The 27,966-nt window shown below is 40.9% G+C and overlaps 1 long non-coding RNA gene across 2 annotated transcripts; it reads right to left on the minus strand.

Moving 5' to 3' along the window:
* Positions 1–1,196: 1,196 nt before the first annotated feature.
* Positions 1,197–27,966, minus strand: LOC131401867 (uncharacterized). Of its 2 annotated transcripts, none has more exons than XR_009218065.1 (4): positions 27,655–27,966; positions 21,278–21,340; positions 1,417–1,535; positions 1,197–1,256 (listed from the first exon to the last, which is right to left on the minus strand). It is a non-coding gene; the product is annotated as an uncharacterized LOC131401867 (long non-coding RNA). The 2 variants fall into 2 exon arrangements; XR_009218066.1 differs by having other exon boundaries at positions 1,417–1,538.

Below are 27,966 nucleotides of genomic sequence, written 5' to 3' on the forward strand. Positions count from 1 at the left end.
GGTGTGTCCTTGGATCCTGGGCCCACTCTGACCAGTGGGCATGTGTCAGGCTGACACTGAATGACTGGTGGGCATGGTGTCAGGCTGACACTGAACGACTGGCGGGTTGGTGGGGATGAGGGGGGAGAAAAGGAGGTTGGCTTTATTTTTCCCTAAGGACATAGAAAGAAGGAGGGGAGGTGGCTTCTGGGCAGGAGCAGACAGCTGTGCTGAGACAGGGACTCTGAAAACAGAATAGGCTCCAGCTGTCCTCTCCTCCTCCCTCGTGGGGTAGCCGGCCCCAACCCTCGTCTAGTGCACCCGTGGCTATTCAGGGGTTCCGTTCACTACGCTGCACTCATGTCCTCTGGAAGAAGGTAATCTTATTCAAGTCCCCTGCAGTGAAGCTATCTCGACCTTTGAAACAGATGAAAAGTACACTTTTTCCAAATGTGACTCAAAGGATGTGAGGTTCGTGCACAAGGCAGTTCTAAAAGTGGACGGGTAATTACTGGTTCTGCTTCCTGTAATGATTTTGTGAAATCACGCCACACTGCCTCCCCCGCAGAGAACAACTAGAAAATCTGTACATAACGCAACCAGGAGCCGCTTGACGGCACTGGGGAGTGAACAGCAGCAGACAGATTCCAGGGGAGTAGTTTGAAGTGAATTCCTGTGGCTTCCAGTCTGGGGCCATGTGCAGTCAGAGCAGGGCATGGGAGGCAGTGGCTCTGGGAAAACCACAGTCTTCACAGCCCAAGAACAAGAAAAATGAAACTGGGGGGCTGTGGTTGTTACCAAACCAAGTGGGCTTGTTACCGAACCAAGTGGGCTCGCCTCCTGGTGAGTTAAATAAGACTATACCAGTGGAAGTTGTCCCACAAAGTAAACTGTATTTGCAGCAAATAGGAGGCCGTGAGGAATCATTTCCAAAGTCATGGCGTCCCAGAACTAAGGGAAGCAGGAACTTTTATTTCAGTTGGGGAATAATATTCAAAAGGGAGAGGTGGGGGTATTCACTAGCACAGGCTCAGTTGGAGAACATGCTTCCACATAATGAGGCCTAAGCTCCTCCTGGAGAGATCTTTGCATTAAAAATAAAGCAAAGGTCATGGGCATAGCTCTTGTGGTGAGGCTTGGTCAGTTTCAGGATGGCTGGTGGTTACATCTCCCTTGAGTGCCTCATTTGGTCAGTTTCAGGATGGCTGGTGCTTACATCTCCCTTGAGTGCCTCATTTGGTCAGTTTCAGGATGGCTGGTGGTTACATCTCCTTAACCTACAAAAGGAAAAGAAACAGCTTGGAATAACAGTTAATTGCTTCCAAACCCACCTTTGAGTTTCTCCAGGCACCTAGTCCCAGACATGGTCACTGAAGAGGGAGGGGGATTGCAGGAGGGGAAGAAATGTGCAGGGGAAACTTCAGACTCTGCCCTCACCTTTCTGACGGACTGAACCACGCATGCGCAAGCCACTCGCTAACAACAGAAGATCTGAACTGAGGCTGGCGCTGCAGCCAGGAGCCAGTTTGCGGTTCAAGACCAGCTGAGATCACTACCTGCTGAACCAAGAGACACAGTCATTGGTGGAAAATAACAGAATCCAGAATTTCCACCACACCACATTCATAATGTCCAGGACACAGTGCAAAATCACCCAACATCCAAAAATCAAGTAAATGGGACACATTATTAAGAGAAAAGAGGATCAACTGAGATAGATCCCAAGATGACCCAGGTGTTGGAACTGGCAGATAAGGATTTTTCTTCATGTGCCATAAAGCTCGGTTATTAGGTGCATAAACAGTCTGTATTATGTCTTCTTGATAATGGACCCTTTTGTATTTCACAACGACCTCCTTTATTCCCGGTCATATTCACTGTGCCTGAAATCTGCTTTATCTAGTATTAGTATAGCTTCTCCAGCTTTCTTTCAACTAGTGTTAGCATGGCATGTTTTTCCAATCTCTTTATTTTTAATTTATTTGTGTTTTTATATTTAAAGTGGGTTTGGGGTAGGCAGCATGTAGTTGAGTTTGCTTTCCTATTCAATCTGACAAATTATGCCTTTTAAATGGGGTTTTTAGACCACTGTCATCTAATGTTACTGCTGATAATAGTTAGATTTGAATCTATCCTGCGATTTGTTTCTTATTTGACCAATCTGTTTTTTGTTTGCTTTTTCCTCTTAGACTGCTTTTTTTTGGATAATTTAAGTATTTTTTATGATTCCATTTAATCTTTTTTGGCTTATTCTGGATAAGTCTTTGCTGTGTGCATGCGTGTGTGTGCATGCCTTAGGGTTTACAGTAAACATCGTTAACTTTTCACAGTTTATCTTCAAATAATATCAGACCACTTCATGACGCCTGAACAACCTCACAACAGTACTCTCCCACCCCCACTGCAGCCTCCGTGTCCATGTTGTCACACGTTTTATTCGACATGTTACATACCCCACAGAAAGTGCTCTCTATCCCTTTCTTCACATAAGGTTTCCATATTGTGTCATTTTCCTTCAGCATCTCTCAGCGCTGATCCGCTGGTGACCGTGAATTATCTCAGCTCTTGTGTGTCTGAGAAAGTTGATATTCTATCTTATTTGTACCCTTTGCTGCCAGGCATAGAATCATAAATTAGCAGCTTTTTTTCTCAATACTCTGAAGACCTTGCTTCACTCTGCTCTGGCCTCAGTTCCAGTAAGAGATCTGCCTTCATTCTAACCTTTGTTCCTCTGCACTCAGCAGGTCTTTCTATCTCCTGTCTGATTTCATGATTATCTTGTTATCACCCTATTTAAGCAATTTAATTATAATGTGCCTTCTTCATACTTCTTAGACTTGGGGTTCATTAAGTATCTTGGATATGTGGGTTTATAGTTTTTTTTTTTTTAATAAAATATGGAAAATTTTCAGTCATTATTTCCTCAAATTGTTTTTTCTGTTTTCTTCTCTTTCTCTTTCTGGGACTCTGATTACATATATTTTAGGCCATTTGAAGTTGTCCTGCAGTTAACTTTCTGTTCATTTTCTTTGGTCTATTTTCTCTCTCTATTTTATTTTGAATGGTTTCTATGGTATGTCTTCAAGTTCATTAACCTTTTGACGGATTTGCTCTTAATCTCATCTAGTAAGTTTTCATTACAGATGTTTAATTACAGACATTTCATCTCTAAAAGTTTTTGGGTCTTTTTCCTATCTTCCATATTTCTACTTAACATCATCAGCCTTTTCTTTTTTTTACTGAAGTATTGACATACAATATTATGATAGTTTCAGGCGCACCGCATAGTGATTTGACATTTATATACATTATAAAGTGATCACCATGATAAATCTAGTTCCATCTGTCACCATACAAAGTTATGACAATATTGTTGACTTTGTTCCCCATGATGTAATCCCATCCCCATGACTTATTCATTTTATGACTGGAAGTTTGTACCTCTTATCCCCTCACCTATTTCACCCACCCCCGACCCCCTACATTGTCAGTCTTGTCTCTAACTTCTTGAACATGTGGAATATGATGACAGTAATAACATCCCATCTTTGTCTATGAATTACGTCATCTGTGCTATTTGTGGTCAGTATCAATTGAGTGATTTGTCTCCTCATTACATGATGTGTTTTTCTGCTTTTTTGCATACCAGGTAATTTCTGGTTGGCTGGTAGACATTGTGTATTTTTCATTGTTGGAACCTGGATAGTTTGTACTCCTAAAAATATTCTTGAGCTGTTTCCTGGGGCAGAGTTGTGTTACTTTGAAACAATTGGAAACATTCAAGCTGATTCTAAGCTTTGTTAGGTGGGATCTGAGTAACCTTTAGTCCAGGGCTGACTGTGTTCCACCACTGAGGCCACTCTGAATACTGGACACAATCTCCTGCGAGTTATGGGGCTTTCCTAAGCCATGTGTGGACTGGTTGAACCCAAACCATTCCTGTCTGAGTGAGCTCCAAGAATTATTTCCTCTAATATTTTGGTGTTTGATTCTGTAGTGTTGGGTAGTTTCCTCACATGGGTGCACTGGTCATTACTCAGTGGAAGATGCAGTGGGCCCACGGAGAATCTGTGAAGTTCTCTCTTGCTGCAGTTCTCACTTCTTGGGTGGTCTTCCATATGTGCTCTAGTCACCTCAGCCTCCCAGGACACCCAGTGCCATCTCTTCAACTCAGGGAGAGCTCAGGGGTCCACCTGGGTTCTCCTTCCCTGTGCTGGAGCCTGGAATTCTCTCTCCAGGCAGCAGGGCCATCACAGGGCCCACCTCATCAGTTCCAGGTCTCTCAGGGGTCACTGAACTCTGCTGCCTGAGACCCACTGCATGAAAACTACTGTTTCATATATGTTCCCCAAAATTTTCAGTTGTTGTGGGAAGAAGGGTAAATTAGTTCCCTGTTATTTCATCTTGGCTGAAAGCATAAGTATTAAACAAAGATTTTAAAGTGATTGTCATAACTATCCTCCGTGAAGGTAAACAAACATGCTTGTAGAAAATGAAAGAGTAGGAAATCTCAGCAGAAAAATTTAAAAAAGAAAATTTTAGAATTGAAAAATACAATATTAGAAATAAATTCTTCACATGGAATTTAAGTAGAGCAATAGAAATTAACATGGAAAATAGAAAGAAAAAAGGGTGGAAAAATAACAGAGCCTCAGTCACTCTTAAGTAAGATCAAACTTTAATATACATGTGGTCTGCTTCAAAGAAGGAATGGAGAGAGAGAATGTGCAGACAAAAATACTTGAAGAAATAGTGGCTGGAATTATCCAAGTGATGGAAGATAGACATTTGCAAATATGATGCTCAACTAACACCAAGCAGAATGAAGACAGTCCCACATAGAGACACATCAGATCAAGCAGCTGGATACCAAGGCCGAAAAGCAAATGTTGGAAGCAACAGAGAAAAATGACACTTCACACAGAGGGGAATAATGATTTGATTAATAGCTGACTTCTCATCAGAAACTATGGGGACCAGAAGAGAATGAGAAAAGAGATTTAAAGTGTTGAGAGAGAGAGAAAAAAAGACCTGTCAATGCAGAATCGTATATCCAGCAAAAATATCCTTCGAAAATCACTGTTGAAAGACAGCATTTTCAGATTTAGAGAAACTAAGAGAAATTATTACCAGCAAATCTCTACAACAGAAGATGCTAAAGGAAATTCTTTAGGAGAAGGGAAATTATACCAGAAAAGGAATCTCAGATCCTCAGAATGGAATAAGTAGCTTCAGAAATGGTAAATATCTAGGTAAATGTCAAAGGCTACTCATTTTTTCTGCTTTCTCCTTCTAACTTTTGTATAATACACACAACTTACAGTAAAAACTGTAATATTATGGGGAGGGTAGAAGGATGAATAGGTGAGCATAGAGGGATTTTAGGGCAGTGAAACTATTCTGTATGACACAGTAATGGTGGATACATGTCATCAGACATCTGTCCAAACCCACAGAATGCACAACAGCGAGAATGAACCTGGTGTAAACTGTGGACTTTGGGTGATGATGACATGTCAGTGCAGGTTCGTCATCTGTAACAAATACACCATCCGATGGGCAAAGCTGATATAGGGGGGCTGTGCATATGGGAGCAGGGCATATATGTACCAAACACTCAATTTTGTTGTGAAACAAAAACTGCTCTAAAAAAATAAAGTCTTTAAAAAATGATAATATTTTCTTCTGAGGTTCATAAGATATGTAGATGCAGTACGTACAGTTACTACAGCATAAAGGATGGGCGGGGTGGCCCAATATGGCTGCACTATTTCCATATTTTACCTGAAGTACTAAAATGTTCATTGTAAGTGGAATAGGAAAAGTTAGAGATGGAGATTGTGAACCCTGGAGAAATGACTGAAAAAAAAAAATAGCCAATAGGACAAAAAATAAAACAATGTAATCCACCACATCACCAGAGTAAAGAAGAAAATCATGTGACATGCAGAAAATGCATTTGAAGAAATTCTACATCCATTTATAAAAGTCCAGGAAAGTAGAAGTAGAGGGAACTTCTCTAACTTGATACAAGGCGTCCCTGAGGACCTGCAGTCATCACAAACAGTGAGACTAAAGGCTTCCCCTGTAAGTCAGGATCAAGGCAGAGACATCCACTCTCATTGTCCCCAGTTAACACCACTGGATTCTTAGTTGGTGTGAAATAGCAAGAAAATCAAATAAAAGGCATACAGATTAGAAAGGAAGGAGTAAAACTGTCTTTTTTCACAGATGACATGACTGTCTACATAAAAAATCCTTAAGAATATAGCAAAAAAAAAAGGCTACTGGAATTCATAAATGAGTGTAACAAGGTCATAGGATACAAAGTCAACATACGAAAATCATTTGTATTTCTATACAGTGGCAATAAATGATTGGAAATTGACATGTTTTTTCTTTTGCTTGAGGAAGATGGTCCCTGAGCTCACACCTGTGCCAATCTTCTTCTACTTTGTATGGGATGCTGCCACAGCATGGCTTGATGAGCAGTGTGTAGATCCATGCCCAGGATCTGAACCCGAGAACCCAGGGCCGTGGAAGTGAAGTATGCGAACTTAACAACTGCGCCACCAGGCCGGCCCCCAGAAATTGACATTTTTAAAGTGCAACTTACAATAGCAACAAAAATCATAACATATTTAGGAATAAATCCTATAATATGCCTGTAGAATCTCTATGCTGAAAACTACAAAACACTGATGGAAGAAGTAAAAGAAAACTTCAATAAGCAGGGAAATGGTCTTAGTCTATTCGGGCTGCTATAAAAAAACCCACAGACTGGATAGCTTATAAACAACAGACATTTATTTCCCACAGTTCTCGAGGCTGAGAGTCCAAGATCAAGGCGCCAGCACGGTCACATTCTGGTGACAGCCCGCTTCCTGGTTCATAGCTGGTGCCTTCTTGCTGTGTCCTCACACGGTGGAGGGGACAAGGGCTCTCTCTGGAGCCTCTTTTGTTATAAAGGCACTAATCTTGTTCATGAGGGCTCGACCCACATGACACAAGCACCTCCCAGAGGCCCCACCTTCTAACACTCTCAACCTTGGGGGTTAGGATTTCAACATGTGAATTTTGGGAGGACATAAGCATTCAGACCCCAGCAGAAATATACAGTGTTCGTGGATTGGAAGACTCAGTATTTTAAATATTAATTTTCCTTAAGTTGATCTATACCAATTACAATTCCAGCATATTTTTGGTAGAAATTATGAAGTTGATTCTACAATTTATTTGAGTAGGCAAAGTAATTAGAATAGCCAAAACAATTTTGAAAAAGAAGAACAAAGTTGGAGGCCTTAAACTACCTGCTTTCCAGGCATATTATAACATTACGATAATCAATAGTGTGCTGGTGAACGAATAAACACACAGATCAGTGGAACAGAAGAGAGAATCCAGAAACAGAACCACACATGTATGAGCAATTGATATTTGACAAAGTTGCTAAAATAACTTAATGGAGAAAGAATGGTATTTTCAAAAAGAGGCACTGGAAAAATGGAATATTCATATGCAAAAATATCCACCATAATATATAACTCAAAACAAAACAAAACCCCAAAATCCTTGGACCCATGTCTCACACCACATACAAAAATTAACTCAAAGTGAATCATAGCAGTAAGTGTAAAATCTAAAACTATAAATCTTCTGGGAGAAAATATTCATGACCTTGGATTAGGCAAAGATTTCTCAGGTGTGAAACCAAAAGCACACCCATAACAAATTTTGTTTAGTTAAACTTTATCAAAACTAAGAACTTCTTCTCTTCAAAAGACACTGTTGAGAGAAGGAAAACAAGTCAAAAACTGGGAGAAACCATTTCTGCAACACATATCTGTGAAGGCTTTTTATTCGGTGTATATGAAGAACTCTTAAATCTGAATAACAAAACAAACAACCTCGTAAAAAATTGGCAAAAGATTTGAAGAGGCACTTCAGCAAAAATGATACACAAATGGAATGAAAGTACAGGAAAAAATGCTCAACATCATCAGTCATCAGAGAAATTCAAATTAAAACCACAATGAGATACATGTGTGCACCTTTCAGAATGGCTTAAAAAATTAGCAACAATATCAAGTACTGGCAAGGAAGCAGAGCAACCAGAATGCTCGTACACTCCTGCTGGGAAAGCAGAATGTTTCAGCCATATTGGAAAACATTTTGAGAGTTGCTTGTAAAGTTAAAGAAATGTTGACCATGTAATCTTTCTGATCCAGTAATCTTATTCTTGGATATATGTCAAAGAGAATCAAAATGTTACGTTCACACAAAAATCTGTATGTTGATGTTTATAGCAGACTTATTCACAATTTCCAAAAACTGGAAACAACCCAAACAGACAAACTGTAGATATAAATGTTCTTCAGCTAGTAAATAAGTGGCACATCCATCCAATGGAATATTATTCAGTAATGAAAAGGAATAAGCATTTTATATGTGAGACGAAATGGATGACTATCAAATACAATCTGCTAAGTAAAGAAGGTAAAGCTCAAAAAGTTGTTACATAGTGTGTGATCCCATCCCTGTGAGATTCAGGAAGAAGCAGAACTACTGATAGGGAGCAGATCAGTGTTGGCTAGTGGGGAGGAGGGGCTGCCACAAGGGGCAGACAGGGAATTTTGGGAGCAGCAGAGCTGTTTTCTGTCTTGATTTCTGTGGTGGTTTATGAATGTATGTGTTCATAACAAATAGTACTGTAAAATAAAAAAACTTGACTTTTATGGCATGTGAATCATGTCTCCATTACTTCCTTTGGAAAAACCAGTAGGAAAGTTTTAAAAAGACAAATAAAGGGGAAAAAACTGGAGGAAACGAATAGAGAAAGGAAATAAAGTTACAGACCCAAAACTATGTCAATAGCTATTTATTTTTAATTTTATATATTTTTAATAAAAATTATATATTTTAAAGTATCCAATGCTGATTTGATGTACATATACGTAGTGAAATAACTACTTCAGTCAAGTTAATGGACACCTCATCTCCTCACACAGTTACCATTTTTTTGTGATGAGAGCACCCAGCTACTCTTTTAGCGGATCTCAAGTATTCAGCACAGTAGTATTAACTGTGGTCATCATGCTGTACGTTAGATCTCTGGACTTATTCAACCCGCATCACTGCAGCTTTGTACCCCTGACCACCATCTCCCCCCCTCAACCCCAGCCCCTGGTAACCGTTCTAATCTCTGCTTCTATGAGTTCCATGTGTTTTTCTGTTTTTTTAGATTCCATGTATAAGTGAGATTATACCATATTTGTCTTTCTCTGTCTGGCTTGTTTCATTTAGCTTAATGTCCTCCAGGCTCATCCGTGTTGTCACAAATGGCAGGATTTCCTTCTTTCTCATGATTGAATAATATTCTGTTGTGTATATGTACCACATCTTCTTTATCGATTCATCTGTCAACGGACACTTGGGTTGTTTCCATATCTCGACTACTGTGATTAATGCTGCAGTGAACATGGGGGTGCAGATATCTCTTTGAAATACTGATTGCATTTCCTTTGGATATATCCCAGGAGTGGGACTGTTGGATCACGTGGTAGTTCTACTGTTAATTTTTTCCCTTACGTTCTTTTATTTATCATATATGTGCAGATCTGTTTTATGTACAATGATTGGTTCTATCAATCATACCAAGGTGTTCTATTGATACTATTGCTAATTTTTTGAGGAACCTGCATACTGGTTTCCACAGTGGCCACACCAATTTACATTTCCACCAATGGTGCACAAGGGTTCCCTTTTCTCCACATCCTCAACAAGACATGTTATTTTTTGTTTTTTTGATGATGGCCATTCTAACAGGTGTGAGGTGATATCTGATTGTGGTTTGGATTTGCATTTCCCTGATGACTAGTGATGTTGAGCACCTTTTCATGTATCTGTTGGCCATTCATATGTCTTCTTTTGAGAAATGTTTATTCATATCCTTTGCTCATTTTTCAGATGAGTTACTTGTTTCTTGCTATTGAGTTGTATGAGTTCTTTATATATTTTAGATATTAACCCCTCATCAGATTACAGTTTGCAAATATTTTCTCCCATTCTGTAAGTTGTCTTTTCACTCTGTTGATGATTTCCTTTGCTGTGCAGAAGCTTTTTAGTTTGAATGAATCCCATTAATCTACTTTTACTTTTGTTGCCTCTGCTTTTGGGGTCATGTCCAAAAAAAGCATTGCCCAGACCAAACTCAAGTTTTTCTCCTATATTTTCTTCTAATAGTTTTATGGTCTCAGGTCTTAAATTTAAGTCTTTAATCCATTTTGAGTTAATTTTTACATACGGAGTGAGGTAAGGGTTCAGTTCTTCCATGTGTGCAAAACCAGTTTTCCCAACACTATTTGTTGAAGAGACTATCCTTTCCCCATTGTGTATTCTTGACAACTTTGTCAAAGATCAATTTACCATAAATGCATGGAGTTATTTCTGGGCTCTCTCTTCTGTTCCATCGGTCTGTGTGTCTGTTTTAATGCCGGTGCCATGCTGTTTTGATTACTATGGCTTTGTAGTATACATATATATATTTTGGTGAGGAAGATTAGCCCTGAGCTAACATCTGTTCCCATATTCCTCTATTTTTGGTATGTGGGGCACCACCACAGCATGGCTTGATGAGCAGTGTGTAGGTCCGCGCTCAGAATCTGAACCTGTGAACCCTGGGCCTCCGAAGTGGAGCAGGCGAACTTAACCACTATGCTACCAGGCTGGCCCCCATAGCTTTGTAGTATATTTTGAAGTCAGGAAGTGTGATGCCTCCAACTTTGTTCTTTTTGTTCAAGGCTGTTGCTGAACAACCTGTGCTTGAAACTCCTATCCCACCATCTTGTTTGCTCATCATTTTACACATTAGTGGACTGAAGAGTTCAGTTAAAGGCCGAGATTCTCGGGAGGGATATAAAAATAAGACCCAAATGTATACTATCTACAAAAATTGCACTTTAAATATAAAGGCACAGACAGTTTGAAATAAAATAAAAATAAAAATCACAACAATTGGAAATGCAGTAGAGTTGCCTCTTTATGCCTCTTTATGCAGATAGAATCATACATGAGGAAAAATCCGAAGAAACCCACAAACAGTTAGTACAGGTGCTGGAACAACTGGACACCCACATGCAAAAGCGTGAAGCTGGACCCTCACCTCACACCATCCACAAAATGAGTTCAAAATGGATCCAAGGCCTACATATAAGAGCCAAAATTAGAAAACTCATAGAAGAAAACATAGGAGTAAATCTTTGTGACTTGAATTTGGCAATGATTTCTTAGATATAACACCAAAAGCACAAGTAACAAAAGAAAAATTAGACAAATCGGACTTCAAAATGAAAAACTTTTGTGCATAAAAGGAGAATATTAAGAAGGAAAAAAGATAATCCACAATCCAAAATGGCAGAAAATATTTGCAAATCCCACATCTGATAAAAGTTTAGTGGCCACCAGGCCAGCCCCCTCTGCCTGGCAGGATGCCCTGAGTGATAGAGGTCTCAACCCCCCAGCACCTGGACACCGGTCATCTTCCGCACTGCCAAGGAGTGAGTGCTGGACTGTTCTGACTTATTCAGAAACAGTGACGGAGCCCAAATTCCTTTCACAATCACCCTAGAGGTCAACGGCTTCAGTCTGCTCCTAAAGAACACACGGTGTTTGCGAGTCTGAGAACCAAAAGAATTGTCTTCACTTTTCTGAAAAGTGTGTCTTATTATTTCACATTAGTGACCATTTTCAAACTGGCTCCCAGTGGTGCCCTCCCACTTTGTTTATTTCTCTGAAAGTGGCCGTGGCGACTTGGCTGTTCTCTGTTCCCAACCCCCACGGTGTGACAAGGCCGATGACATCCGATTCCTGGGATCCTGACCTAGGTGGAGATTAACTCAGCCTCAGCCTGTGATGGGAAGTGATGGTCCCAGCTCTTCCTCTTCTCCCTCCCCTGTTCTCATCCTCCTGCTCTGCACAGTCTCAGAGTTGCCTGACATCACCACTGACAAGCCCTGCAGAGCCCAGAGATTTCTCTTTGAAGAAAAGAAAAACTCTGGAGAAATCAGAGGGATAAATAAGGAATGTACCCAATTCCTGCCTTGTCCTTCTCCCAGACTAATCCTGCTGATGGCCAAGAGGATGAACAATGAGAGAGAGTGGTTTCTCTCATTAGAATTTTAAAATCCTCCAAGTAATGGATCGTTTTGGAGCATCCTGTGTTTTCCTGCTTGTCCCAATAATATATTATTACTAAACTTGAATAATTTTAATGGGGGAAATTCTTTATCTCATAAAAATGCTGAGCAGGGGATCCATTTAAAAAAATGTTATCAAAGTAACTCCAGGGGTTTACAAGGAACAAGGAGCCTACACCCCTGTGTTCCAGACATCAGCTGAGACATTCTTGCCAGGAGCCAGGGCCCTTGGAGGGAGGGGTGCCCATGACCCTCCTCCAGCAGGGCGGGCCTTCTCAGGTGCGTCCCCCAACATGGGCGCACACACCACAGGATCCTAGGTTAGCCAGTGGCAGGCAGCCGGCTAGGGATATGGGGACAAGTGAAAACTGCTCACTCAGACTGGGACACCCCTGGGCTAAACTCAGGAGCAAGGTGTGATCCAGGCCTGTAGACCCAAAAACCTCACCATGAGTTCTTTCCATCTGGATACGGCAGTGGAAAGGAGAAGGTGCTGGGTGGGGAAAAGCATTACGCTGAAAAGAGCTCCTGCCTCTGCCACCCGCCTGGAGTTTGGTCTCCAACAAGCATGGGTTTTCTCACCTTTAGAGAAACGAGGGGTAGAAGCCATCGAGTTTCCTCAAGTGCTTGAGGGGCCTCATTTTCAGAGCTGCTCAGCTCCCTTCCCTGCCCGCAGTGCGTCCACGGGACCCCAGCCCACGGCCCCTCCCTTCCGATCTTTCCCTTTGGAAGCTTCAGATGTGCCCACTCAGGCACCTAGTGGTTTGGGGTCCTGAGCTGACGCAATTTTAATGAGTTTCCATCATTTTCAAAGGGAAAAATGGGAGGGAGGTGGCTTGTTACTGAGACAGATCGCAGCACACCTAGAAGGACAGGACACTCATTTCCATTTACCTCGTCTGATGACCCTCCAGTTCCATCAGTGGTTGAGTGAACACGGCCTGTTCTTCCCAATCACGGTGCAAGTGTGTAATTTCTCCCAGTGGAATTTGATTTTAATGAGAGGCTAGCTCATAGGAGAGAGTCATTATCTAGATAGCATGCACGCGTCAGGTTAATTTTAAATCAGCTTTTAGGTCAATCTGTCTTAATTAATCCATTAACTGTTTTTGAATAGCAATTTCAATAATTGTTTTAGCATAATACTTGGCAGTGTAATTGCTTTTTGGAATCTGTTCATTGAGATGTCAGAGTCAGATCCGGGGCTCCCTCCCTGTGCCCGAGTTTGTGTGTGTGTGTGTGTGTGTGTGTGTGTGTGTGCGTGCATGTACAAGCATGTGGGGGGTGCTTCCTCTGATTATTAATGAATGCATTTTCACGAGGCTTATTGATATCAGGGAGCCCTGCCTTTATTTTTAAAAAATTGTTAAATAAAATTTTAATGTTAGAATAGTTTTAGATTTACAGAAAATTGTGATGATAATACAGAGTTCCCATATACTTCACACCAAATTTTCCCTGTGATTAATACCTTACATTAGTATGGCCCCTTTGTCACCATTAAAAAACAGTAGAAAAGATCAATGAAACAAAGAGCTGGTTCTTTGAGAAGATAAACAAAATTGACAAACCTTTAGCCAGACTTACTAAGGAAAAAGGAGACAAGGCTCAAATAAATAAAATTAGAAATGAAAGAGGAGAAATTACAATGGACACCACAGAAATACAAAGGATTATAAGAGAACACTATGAAAAACCATATGCCAACAAATTGGACATCTAGAAGAAATGGATAAATTCTTAGACTCATACAACCTTCCAAAACTGAATCAAGAAGAAATAGAGAATCTGAACAGACAAATCACATGTAAAGAGATTGAAACAGTAATCAAAAACCTCCCAAAAAATAAAAGTCCAGGACCAGATGGCTTCTCTGGAGAATTTTACCAAACATTCAAATAAGATTTAAAACCTATCCTTCTCAAACTATTCCAAAATAGAGGAAGATGGAACACTTCCTAACTCATTCTATGAGGCCAACATCACTCTGATACCAAAGCCAGGCAAGGACAATACAAAGAAGGAAAATTACAGGCCAATATCATTGAGGAACATAGATGCAAAAATCCTCAACAAAACATTGGCAAACCGAATCCAGCAATACATTAAAAAGATCACACAGGGCCGGCCCCGTGGCTTAGCGGTTAAGTGCATGCGCTCCGCTGCTGGCGGCCCGGGTTCCGATCCCGGGATCGCACCGACGCGCCGCTTCTCCGGCCATGCTGAGGCCACGTCCCACATACAGCAACTAGAAGGATGTGCAGCTATGACAGACAACTATCTACTGGGGCGTTGGGGGAAAAATAAATAAATAAAATCTTTAAAAAAAAAAAAAAAACACACACCATGATCGAGTGAGATTTATACCAGGGACACAGGGATGATTCAACATCCGCAAATCAATCAACGTGATACACCACGTTAACAAAACGAGGAATAAAAACCATATGATCATCTCAATAGATGCAGAGAAGGCTTTTGACAATATCCAACATCCCTTTATGATAAAAAGTCTCAGCAAAATGGGTATGGAAGGAAAGTATCTCAACATAATAAAGGCCATATATGACAAACCCACAGCCAACATCATACTCAATGGGGAAAAACTGAAAGCCACCCTTCTGAGAACAGGGACAAGACAAGGGTGCCCACTCTCACCACTCTTATTCAACACAGTACTGGAGGTTCTGGCCAGAGCAATTAGGCAAGAAAAAGGAATAAAAGGAATCCAAATAGGCAATGAAGAAGTGAAACTCTCGCTGTTTGCAGATGACATGATTTTATATATAGAAAACCCTACTAAAGAATCCATCAGAAAACTATTAGAAATAATCAACAACGACAGCAAAGTTGCAAGGTACAAAATCAGCTTACAAAAATCAGTTGCATTTCTATACTCTAATAACGAACTGACAGAAAGAACTCAGGAATACAATCTCATTTACAATCGCAACAAAAAGAATAAAATTTGGCTTATTATGATTTCAATCTTCTGAAATTTATGGAGGCTTGCCTTGTTTCCCAACATATGGTCTATTCTCGAGAATGTTCCATGAGCACTTGAGAAGACTGTGTATTCTGCTGTGTTTGGATGGAGTGCTCTCTATATATCTATTAAGTCCATCTGGTCTAGTTTTTCATTTAAGTCCACTATTTCCTATTGACTTTCTGTCTGGATGACCTATCCATCGATGTAAGTGGGGTGTTAAAGTCCCCTACTATTATTGTGTTGTTGTTAATATCCCTTTGAGGTTTGTTAATAGTTGCTGTATGTACTTTGGTGTTCCTCTGTTGGGTGAATATATATTTATAAGTGACATGCCTTCTTGGTGGAGTGACTCTTTTATCATTATATATTGCCCCTCTTTGTCTCTCATTACCTGTTTTATCTTGAAGTCTACTTTGTCTGAAGTATGGCAACAGCTGCTTTCTTTTATTTGCCATTAGCTTCGAGTATCACCTTCCATCCCTTCACTCGGAGCCTGTGTTTGTCTTTAGAGCTGAGATGTGTTTCCTGGAGGCAGCATATTGTGGGGTCTTGTTTTTTAATCCATCCCGCCACTCTGTGTCTTTTGATTGGAGAATTCAATCTATTTACATTTAGAGTTATTATTGATATATCAGGGCTTAATGCTACTAGTTTATCACCTATTTTCTGGTTCTTCTGCACTTCCTTTGTTTCTTGTCCTGTGTGTTTTGGACTACCAATTCAGTTTGGTAGTTCTCTATGATGGTTTTCTTAGTTTTCTCTTTATTTATCATACATGTCTGTGTTCTGATTATTTGCTTAGTAGTTACCATGAGGTTTGTATAAAAAATCACATAGATGAGATAGTCCGTTTTCTGATAGTCTCTTATTTCCTTAGACTAAGTCAATTCCATCCGTTTCCTCTTCCCCTTCTAAGTTATTATTGTCCCAACTTATTCCACCTTGTGTTATGGTTTGTGGTTAAAATGACAAGATTATATTTATTTTTGGTGTTTTCCTTCCCTTTATCTTTGCTGTTATAATTAAGTATTTGCTAACCTGTTCTGATAGAGAGCTTCAATTTTTCTGATTTTGTTTACCTATTTTTCTCCTTGCTCACGGATTTGTATCCCCCCCCCTTTTTTTTTTCCAGGTATGAGGGCCTTCTTGAGCATTTCTTGTAGTGGGGGTCTTGTGGCAATGAACTCTCTTAGCTTTTGTTTATCTGGGAAAGTTTTTATTTCTCCATCATATCTGAAGGATATTTTTGCTGGATATTCTTGGCTGAAAGTTTTTGTCTTTCAGAATTTTGAATATATCATTCCACTCTCTCCTAGCCTGTAGAGTTTCTGCTGTGAAATCCGCTGAGAGCCTGATAGGAGTTCCTTTGTACCTTACTCTCTTCTGCCTTGCTGCCCTTAATATTTTTTCTTTGTCATTGACTTTTGCCAGCTTTACTATTACATGCCTTGGAGAGGTTTGGAAAAACTTCAAACTTCCCCAGGTTTGGACTGTTCTCAGTTATTATTTCTTTGAACAAGCTCTCTGCTCCTTTTTCCCCTCTCTTTTCCTTCTCGAATAGCTATAATCCTTATGTTGCATTTCCTAAATGAGTCAGATATTTCTTGCAGAATTTCCTCTCTTTTTTTTAGGCTTAGTTCTGTCTTCTCCTCCATCTGGAGCATTTCTGCATTCCTATCCTCTAGATTTCTAATTCTATCCTCCATACTCTCAGCTCTGTTCTTTAAAGATTCCAGACTTTTCTTTATCTCCTCCATTGTGTTTTTCATCTCCAACATTTCTGACCGGCTTTCTTTATAGTTTCAATCTCTTTTGTGAAGAAGTTCCTCATTTCATTGAACTGTCTATCTGTATTTTCTTGTAACTCATAGAGCCTTTTTATGATAGCTATTTTGTGTTTTGTTTTTCTTTTGAGGAAGATTGGCCCTGAGCTAACATCCGTTGCCATCTTCCTCTTTTTCTTTTTTATCGCCAAAGCCCCAGTACACAGTCATATATCCTAGTTGTCGGTCCTTCTAGTTCTTCTATGTGGCATGCAGCCTCATCACGTCCTGAGGAGTGGTGAGTAGGTCCGCGCCCAGGATACCTACTGGCGAACCCTGGGCCGCCAAAACAGAACGTGTGAACTTAACCGCTACTCCACTGGGCCAGCCCCCATGATAGCTATTTTGAATGCTCTGTCATTTAGATTATAGGTTTCTGTGCCTTCAGGATTGACTTCTGGGTGCTTGTCACTTTCCTTCTGGTCTGGATATTTAATATATTTTTTCACACTGTTTGACGGTGTGGATTTGTGTCTCCGCATGATAGTATCTGGTTGCAGCTTCCACCTGCCACCATTGGGTGGGGGTCAAGAGCTGTATATTCTGAGCCCACAGTGATCCATGGATACTTTGGCCGACTGGCTGTGCTGGAGCACGGGACAGGGGGAGGGATGCTTTCTTTTGCCTGCCCAATCCCAGGGGCTTCTCGCTCTTCCTTTGCTATCTGCTCTCCTGGGGTGCTAGCTTGATGAAGATACCCCTCAACAGTTCAGTCACCTCTGTGTGGGGGTTTCCCATGGGCTGTGAGCGAACTTGGAGAGTCACAGTTTTCCCACAGAGGGTCGCCTCTCCCCCTCTCTCTGCAAGCCATGCGGTCCCGAGGTCACTGCCATTGGGGAGCAAGAGGAGCTCTCCCTACCTCCTTCCACTTCCTCTGGGGGGGTGTCCAGCACCTCCACGTTCAGATGTATAGCTGGGTGGGTCTCTCAGATGTCTTTTGTGTTGTGTGAGTGTCCTCTTTTGGTATATGAATGTCCTTTTTGTTGTATCTTAGTGGGGAGAGTCTAAGGGGAGAGCTTGCTCCATCATGATGCTGACATTATCTCCCAAATATTTTATAATAATATATGGACTGTAACTTTACTCAAATTGTGAAAAAACCTTTAGAGACTGTCATCAAAAGTGTAATGCTGCATAGCTCAAGTTGTGCAGCCCATTCTTCTCAAAGAACCAACACTGCTAATTCTAGCTCTTTCTCCTTTACAAGTATTTAAATCATAAAAGAGTACCCGGTATGTAGCATTTCTATTCTTGGCTCAATAAATTATTCAACATTCTTTTAGCAAGCAAAAATAAGTTAAATACCACAAAAACGTTCACCCTCAAAACACAGATTTGCAAAGATACTGGAGACGTCCAAAATTAACCAACAGGCTACCCCTGGGCCAATAATTTTTAAAAACTTCCTTACCATGCTAATACTGTGCTTTAATCTTGGTTGGCTGTTCCCATTTTTCCTTCTGAACAAAAAACCTGAGACTGGTTTTACTGCTGCCCATATCTGCCATTTTCGACACAAGCAACAGTAATGGAGGAAGACCCAAATGTACTATCTTTCACATGCAGGCACTTGGTAAAGCTGCCAGGGGTGGCCAGTGTCCACCTGGAACAGGTACAATAGTAACCATGCCTTCTCCATCCAAATTCTAGTTTCATTCTTGCCTCCACAATAACCTTCAAAGCTGACCACATAAGCAACTCATCCACGCATCCGTGCAATCATTCATATATTCAGGGCTCTGAAGATGAATATGAAAGCCACTCAGCTAGGATCAACAGGGAAAACAATCAGGTAAGTACAATACCTGTCAGGGACCCTGACAGACTGGACACCCTAACCTAGCAGAAGGACTCAAGGAGGATTTCACAGTGGAAATTACTTTTCAGCTAAGACCTGAAGGATGGGTAAGAGTTAACCCAAAATTGGGGAAAGCAAGAGTAAAAAGACGAGGGGAGAACATTCAGGCAGGGGAACTAGCATGTTAGAAGGCTCAAAAGTAATAAATAAGAATAATGATGATATTGACAAAAATAATGATGAATAATAAATTATTGACTCTCTGGATCAGACACTGCTTTAAGGTTCTATATGTATTAACTCATTAAGTTCTCATAAATATCCTTATCCCCATTTGACAGATGAAGAAATGGACGCACAGAAAGTTGAAGTAATCATCCCAAGGTCATAGGGCGAAGAGGTGGTGGGACTTGGACTGAACTGAGGCGCCTGAAGACAGAGCCTACCTGCTTACACTGTGCTACAAAAGATCTGGTCATGCTTCAGAAACTGGAATTTTGGTCCATGAAGAATTTTAGGGGGAGGCTGGCAAGGGTGGTGATGATGAGAATTAAACCAGGGCAGATAATGGAGGGTCTGGGAAGCCCCTGTACCAGACACCTCTCATGTCCTCCTCACATCCTCCTGGCCCACCTTTTCTTCTACCAGCCACAGCTGCAGCAACCTGCTGTATGCAGTGAACCTGGCAGCACCTGCCTCAGGTGCATCAGGTGCTACCAGGGCTGCAGCACGGAAAGCCTGGATGTGAGGAGTCAACACCTCCTGGGACAGCCCTGACCAACAGGGGTCAGGAACCAGTAGGTAAACAGCCCCTTCTTCCTTGCCTTCAGTGGACACTTGTGGGGAGAAGAGGGGCAGACTACATGGCTCCTCTGAAAACCTGGAGGGATGGAACCCTAGGTTCCCACAGCAGTGATCAGCTCCTACTTCATTCTGCCCAGCCCTCCTCTTCAGTTTTATGTGACTACTTCCTACAAATTACCACCTACACGCAAACCCTCCTCTCACACTCTGCCTTCTGTGGGGAACCAGATTGAAACAGCCATGTTAGACAGTTTAGATTTTATCCTTCGGGCAGTCAAAGACAGCATATTTTTGGCAAATCATACCTTCTCTCTTCCAGGAAGCAACAAGAGGCTGAGCGAGGGGAACAAACTCAGCAAAATGATGGCTTGGTAAAGGTTCCCATTCTTCTCTCACCTTACCTCTCCCACCACCATTACACCAGGAAGCCACCCAAGAATAGGGTGCAGGAAAAGTCTATACCCTGTCTTCTGCTCCGTTAGCCAGAGGCTAGAAAAATGGCAGCTGCCCTGGACTCCTTCAGCCTGGGGCCCACTTCTGAGGCCACGGCATCTACAACACTGCTACTTCTTCCACCATCTCACTGGCTCTTCTCGTCTCCTCTAGACCTACTAGAGACATATGGCTACCTGACTGGTACCTTTGGAAGTACACTAAATCTTAAAACCAAAGAATAAGCTTGAAGATGAGGAAATAAATGGAATAGATAGATGATTTGGTTTTAAAATATTCTTGGCTTCTCTCTCTTCTGGATGAGATGTTTTCATTTCTCACTCATATTATGATGTAAACAAATCACAGATTAAATGCTATAATAGCCAGAAATTTTTCATATGAACAATATTGGAGGTAACACCATACATCTGGCTTAAGGATGAAGTTCAGTTTCTATAAAATAGAATTAAAAATATTAACATTTTGCTCTTAATATTAGATTAAGTAACATAAAAAGGATAACATGTATATTATCCACTGCTCATAGTAATTTTAACTGTCATTATCATATATCCAGGAATAAGTGAGACACCATGTAACCCTGCCTACAACAGTTTGTTGAAGGGCCAGCTACAGCAATTACGCCTTAATCAATACACAGGCTCAAGGTGTTTAAATTGTGGCCAAAAAGAAAGAAAGACCACAAGGCATCTTTCTTTTTTTTTTCAAAATTTCTTCTTTAAATTTATTTATTTAATTAATTAATTTTCATCCCCAAAGCCCCAGTACATAGCTGTATATCCTAGTTGTAGGTCCTTCTAGTTCTTCTGTGTGGGATGCTGCCTCAGCACGGCTTAACGAGCCATGCGTAGGTAGGTCTGCCCCCAGGATCTGAACCAGCAAACCCCGGGCTGCCGCAGCGGAGCACGGAAACTCAACCACTACGCCACTGGGCCGGCCTATAATCCATCTTATTCTTAAGACATTTAAGCAAAATAGCTTCCTGAGATAACACAAATACTGAATGATGAAAAGAAGATAATTTTTATCTTATACTAATTTTAACCAAGTTTATTCTTACATTTGACAGTGATTATATTAAATTGCAATGTTTAGGTGAAACTACTACACAGCAGAAATAAGAGAATGGTAAAAGTACTGTAACTATGGTATTTCTAACATATATTAGGGTTAAATTTTTATTGACTAACATATGCAAATTGGTTTAAAAACTGTTACCGCTGTCCTTTCTTACCTGCATATATCAGATTGATTATGTTCATAAAGTTTCTTTTCCAGGTCCAATCTCTTCTTTTCACTATAATACAGAAAGAAAATGTTTTATGAATAATTACACTGATAAGTAATAGGCAGTTGGATTTAGAACATGATCTCCTTTGAAATCACACCTTTGTAAGAATGCTTCTCTGGCCTCTCTAAGAAGCAGAAAATGCCAGCTGCGTTTGAAACTCAAGACAAAAATACTTAGCAGTCATCACGGAAGTCTAAAAAGCAAAAAGGACACTGAAATGAAGCAAAAACAAGATTCTCAAAGTAAATGGGGAAATGCAGTAAGAAAAGGCTGGGAAGCAGGTTCAATCACTCAGCAAGTATTTCTTGAGTGCCATGATGAGCCAGGCACAGTTCTAGGTCTGGAGACTAATCCGGTGTACACCAACCAAGGCCCCTGCCCTCAGGCAGCTGACATTCTAGGGGGAAGGAGAGACAATAAACAAGATAAACATGTAAAATATGATATGGCCAGACTTCTCTGAGACGGTGACAGTTGAGTGATGGGGATCCCACCAGGTCTGGACACAATGCCTCCACAAATCCACCCTAGATTGAAGACTGGTGGCTTGCTCTGTTCCCAACTAGACACGCCTGGGCAGAGCCAAGTAGCTGAGTTAGGAAGAGGTCTCTGAAAAGTAGACCTGCCCTCACTCACATTTAATGAAGACTAGGCCCCCTAACACTATTACTTCAAATTTGGGGGGATTTCTTTTTACAACTTTGTAACATCGCCGTGATTTGTCACTGACTGCTATCCTGTGATGATCAGGTGAGTGCTGGCAGTCAGCTAGAGGACAGAGCTTACCCTGCACACCCAGCCTGGGCAAGAGGTAGGGGAAACTGGGCAGCAGGGGTGGTAGCAGCCAAAACCAAGGGGCTAGGGGTAAAACTGCTAAATGAGAAGCCATCTCAGTCCCAAAAAGAGTCCTTGGGAAGTTTAACCACAGAGGGCCCCGCTCAACCACCACCAAAGTACCAGCTTCAATCCCATCTAACTGAAGCCAAACTGCGAATCTAAGTTAACAAGAACTAAAGGCCAAAAGAGAAATCACATAATGTCTGAGAGAAAAATGCTAAAGAAAAGACTGAATCAATGACAAGGAGTCCAACAGAAGGTGAGCCTAGCTTGGCCCCCTGAGGGACAGGGGCTGAGCCCACATTCCATTTGTGAGCTCTTAATTATTAGTTTCTGTTTTCCTTCAGAGAAAAAAAAAAAGCCCAAAAGTTACTCTGTTAGCTAAATTATAGGTTAAGTAAATTTCTTTGCTTAGCATAATCTAGAATGGAAACCATCATTTAACCAAAATTCTTTTAATGGGAAAATGGGGTCCAAAATCCAAACACTGAATCTTTGCTTGGGGAATAATCTCTTCCTCAGTTGGGGTATGCCTACGTTAAAAAAAAAGGAAAAATAATTAAAAGAAAAAAAATTACAGAAACAAATTTTTAATCTAATAGCTTCACACAGATCTTTATTTTCTCATTAAGAAGACTGAACTCAGAAGAGAAGTGAAAGAAATATGGTATAATTGCTTCCACGTTAGAAATTTTTATTTGTCACTTTCCTCCCTTCTAAGGTTCAGTGATCAATAGGATATTTAGTTCATGAAAAATGAATGTCCGGACAGAGTGAGCAATTCGTCACTAAATTATGAGACAGACCCTTAAAGGCATCTATGACCTTGTGCCTCTGATGTCATGCTTTACTTCTGTGGAATTTCTGCCAAGAAAGCATGACTGGAATCTGGTCATGAAGAAACATCAGATGGACCCAGCTTGAGGCTCACTCTCCAGAATGAAAGCTGTTCTCTATGAAACTGTCAGGAACAGGAAAGGCAGGGAAAGACTGAGGAATAGGCACAGATGGGGAGAGACTGAAGAGACATGGCAAATGGGTTCACAGATGGACTCCTGGACCAGACGATAAAAAAGACAGTGCTAGGACAGTTGGTGAAATTTGACTGGGGTCTGTGGATTGGTATATCAGCATTGATTTCCTGACTGGGAGGGTTATATGGTGATCACAGAGAGAGCACCCTTGCTTTTTGGAACTATGCACTGGAGTGCTTAGGAGTGATGGGGCACCAGTTCTCAAATGGTTCAGAAAAGATTAATAATTTTAGATAGAAAGAGAAAGAGAAAATATAACAAAATGTTAAGAGTTGAGGAATCTGGGTGAGGGAAATATTAGAGGTCTTTGTCCTCTACTTGCAACTTTTCTGTAAGCTTGAACTCATTTCAAAATAATTGTAACAATTTACCTCTGACTTCTAGTGAAGAAGGACCACAGTCTCTTTGGGAATCCACCACCTCACGAGCAGCAAGTTCTTTTTAATAAAGAACATAAAACTTCTTTGTTCTTGCTCTATCTCCAGTAGGGACAGACTGGTCAAACTTCTTCTCTAGCATGACACTTCCTACACTGAAAAACCACAAACACCTCTTGGCCTTCTATTCCAGGCAAAATGATGCTACTCTAATTCACTCTTCATCACAGGCCCATTTTCTAACCTCAACATCCATGCAGCAGTGCCTCTGAGTGCTGTCTTTCATATGTTTTAAATTTAAAACTTAAAACAAGATATCTACCCCAATAAAAAGCCAGAGAAAGGATTATTGGGAGGATCATTTTGCAATTCCTACAGATTAAATCTCTGTTTCAGAATCTTTGGAACATCCAGCCCCGGGATATGTACCCACTGTCAACGGTTTCAGGCACCTGCACCCCTCACTTGGACCTTTCGAAGTTTTACACAGCTGGGTGGTCCTTAAAGTGTAGTATGTGGTCTAGTTTCCTCCTTTTAAGCCACCTGTTATTCAGTTTTTGTATCAATATCATCTTCAGCTTTACTCAACTAATACCTCAGCGTCAATTTCTGGACCTTTACGATATCTCACCCTGAATCAATATTGGTATTGAAAACACTGGGGCTGGTTAATGGGCCTTTTAAACAGATGTTTTTATATAATTGTAAGTGTCAACTCCACTTACATGTTTCTACTACACTTGTGGCACTATATGCACTGTACAGAGTCATTCCATCAGGCTCTTGTAGATTCAACGACATTCCCACAATGCAAAGAAAACACTGATACAAAAAGGAAAAAATTCAGAATATAAAATTACATCTATGTGTGACTACAGCTAAGACAATCTGGGCTAGAAACACACCAAGTACAAGGGAAAAGCCCAGTTATTAGACCAGCTAACATTGCAATGACCCACCTCTAAGAGGGCTGAGAAAGGGCAGGTTGTTTTTCTCTCTCACTCCCAGGAAATCTGTGGACTGATAAAGCAGCTGTGACTACCCAAGGTCGTAGCCTGTAAATTTCTGGAGCTTTAGGAGACAATGGTCCTTGTGGTCAGCGGGATTGGTTACGAAAAACAGGTACATTCAAACACTCCAATAGGGTACAGACAATGATATTCATTATCTGTTGCTTCACAAAACTACAGCTTTCAACTTTTTTACTTTGAGGCTCTTTATTTACTAGAGAAAAAAAAAATCTGTGGCCATACTTTACATATTAGTCAAGGCCTCTCATTTCTGTGAAGAACCAAGGTTCAGAGAGGCTGAACGACCTGCTCAAGGTCACACAACAGTTCACAGACTGGAACCCAGGTTTCCATGTTTCTACCGCACTTTTCTGTGTATCCAAAATTATTAGCCTCTGTACTTATTAACTATGCATTAGAGTTAGTCATGGACTTTTAAAATGAAAAATGAGTATACACAGCAACATATCTGTACTGACTTAAAAATAAAACCAACCTCCAAAGGCAGAACCATGAATAGGCTATAAAATTTGACTCAAATTCCTTATACAATTTCAACAGCCTCACCTTGCTTAATAGTTAAAGCATTAAGTGTTAAACATTAAGTAATAATCATTACACAGTTATTATACCATAAGGACTATAAACAGCCAGGTGTTCCTAGCACAGGAAGCAAAAATGATAACTCACAATGAACTTAGTTCAAAAAGAATGCCATTTGAACCAGTGACATTTTAAAATTTAGAACTTGGGCTAAGAGATACAAATAACTAAAGGCCTGGGGTAACTAAGCTATTATTCTAAGAGAACAGAGTCAAAAAGCAGTTAAAAAAAAAAACAACTCAAAAAACGAACACACACACAGTACAGAGAACAGATTGGTGGTTACCAGAGCGGAAGAGGAGTGTGGGGAGGGTGAAAGGGGTAAAGCAGGACATGTGTACAGTGACGGATGGAAACTAGACTTTGGGTGGCGAACACGATGGACTCTATACAGAAGTCGAAATATAATGATATACACCTGAAATTTATATAATGTTACGAACCAACGTGACCTCAATAAAAATAAATTAGTAAAATGTAAAGAAAAAAATTACACCCACACCCAGAGGTGAATTTGTTTTATTATTTGTTTGTTTGCTTTTTAACTTGGAGCTGGACTTCAGTATAAGATTTCACTTTGGGGATGGGACAATAGCTTAAATTGGTTTGAATCTATAAACCAAACTTTAGTTTTTCAAAATGGTTAAGGAACCTTGGAGCAGAATTGAAATTTTAAAATTTATTTTAGGGGCCGGCCTGGTGGCGCAAGCTGTTAAATGCGCACGCTCCGCTGCGCCGGCCCGGGGTTCGTGGGTTCGGATCCCGGACGCGCACTGACGCATTGCTTGTCAAGCCATGCTGTGGCGGCATCCCATCTAAGTGGAGGAAGATGGGCACGGATGTTAGCCCAGGGCCAGTCTTCCTCAGCAAAAAGAGGAGGATTGGCAGATGTTAGCTCAGGGCTGATCTTCACACACACACACACAAAAAATTATTTTATTATTCTTATTGTTCTTCCCCCTGGTGATTTCTTTTAATGTATTTAATCTTATATATAATGGGTTTTTTTGTGTGTGTGTGTGTGTGAGGAAGATCAGCCCTGAGCTAACATCCATGCTAATACTCTTCTTTTTGCTGAGGAAGACTGGCTCTGAGCTAACATCTATTGCCAATCCTCCTCCTTTTTTTTTTCTCCCCAAAGCCCCAGTAGATAGTTGTATGTCATAGCCGCACATCCTTCTAGTTGCTGTATGTGGGACGTGGCCTCAGCATGGCCAGAGAAGTGGTGTGTCGGTGCACGCCCGGAATCCGAACCCCGGCCGCCAGTAGCGGAGGGCACGCACTTAACCGCTAAGCCATGGGGCTGGCCCCAATGGTTTCATTTTAAACACAACCTAACAAACAACATTAAAGAAACTGGGTTTTTTTTCTTTAAGAAAAAGCAGTTTAAGTGTACTGATGCACAGAGCAATGTCTTGTCTTTTAATTATCAAGTATACGCAGACACAATATCATCTTTGAAATATCACACTGTCCACTCTTCCTGGTTGACTGGAACATGGTCATTATTTGGTGGCAATGTGTGGCTAATGTTCTATACAAGACATTTATACCTCCTGGACATTAGCTGGTTGACTTGGGATTTCTTCCATTCCTTTAACAAACATATATCAAGCCCCTCCTCCACCTAAGGTACTCTATTATCAGCTAAAGCTTCAGCTAGATATGGTTTCTGAGCTCCTGGAATTCTCCATCTAGGCAGGGAGCAAGTCACTCAAGCCACTATCTAGAGTCCTTTAAGAATGCCGACGTTGCATGAGTTAGGGAACAGGCTGATCAATACTTAGTGCAGGGAAGCCACTGAAGGAAGTGATTTTTCAAAAGCTGGAGTTGAGGAGGTTCCTGGGGTGGGTGAGTGGCGGTATGTCAGAAAGAAAATAGGATGTAGAAAAAGATTAAAGAGTAAAATATGGTGAGGACAATTAAGGAGGCCTGTTGTAGATGCTCTAAAAATATTTGACAAAAATTAAATCTAGCATAAAACCAATATAATTCCTTCCTTTTCAAAACCACTTACTTCTGCCTTTACCTTACACGTAACTATTGTTGTCATTTTAGCATTGTTACACACACACAGCTCTCTTCACTAAAATGATTTTGTAACTTTAACACTCATTAAACCTTTTGTTTATCAAGAGATCCAAACATCTATTTCCTTTCTTGTCAACTCATGAGATTTCCAACACCAATTAATATAGCAGCTAAATAATAGTTCCAACAACTTATCTTTTATGTGGTTATTTATAGCAAAGTGCTTTTTAATTTTCTTTCTTTATGTGCTCTTAGATCTAGCTGTCTTCAGCGGTTCTCATCTTTCATGTCTTAATCAAGGTATCATACATACTCCAGAAGCTGGACTTCTCTGTCTGGAAATTTCATCCCTTCGCTGGAACTATGGCCCTCAAAAAGTCTCCCGCATTTAAATAGGGCATATGTTTGACAAACACACACACACTCACCTGCCTGCGTTCCTGGACCTGTCACCACTGATGCAGTGCAGCTGTCAGGGTGGGATGACAATTTGAAGAGACTGCGGAGGGCGCGTGTAGAAGGGAACGAGAGAAATTCACGAGGCTTGACTGAGAGTGACAGGCAGGAGAACTCCTACTCCCCCTTCCGGGCAAATTCAGCGACGCGGCCGCGTCCTTCAGCGGGAGATCTCCAACAAGGGGGTCTCTCCGGTAAACTCTGTCCTCCAGGCCCCAGTGGGAGCTTGGGGGCCGTCGCGGGCGGACCCAGGCCCAGGGGAACCACGGGCGGGGCGAGTGGGA

This window comes from Diceros bicornis, assembly GCF_020826845.1.
Source record: "Diceros bicornis minor isolate mBicDic1 chromosome 21 unlocalized genomic scaffold, mDicBic1.mat.cur SUPER_21_unloc_1, whole genome shotgun sequence".
Classification (NCBI taxonomy): domain Eukaryota; kingdom Metazoa; phylum Chordata; class Mammalia; order Perissodactyla; family Rhinocerotidae; genus Diceros; species Diceros bicornis.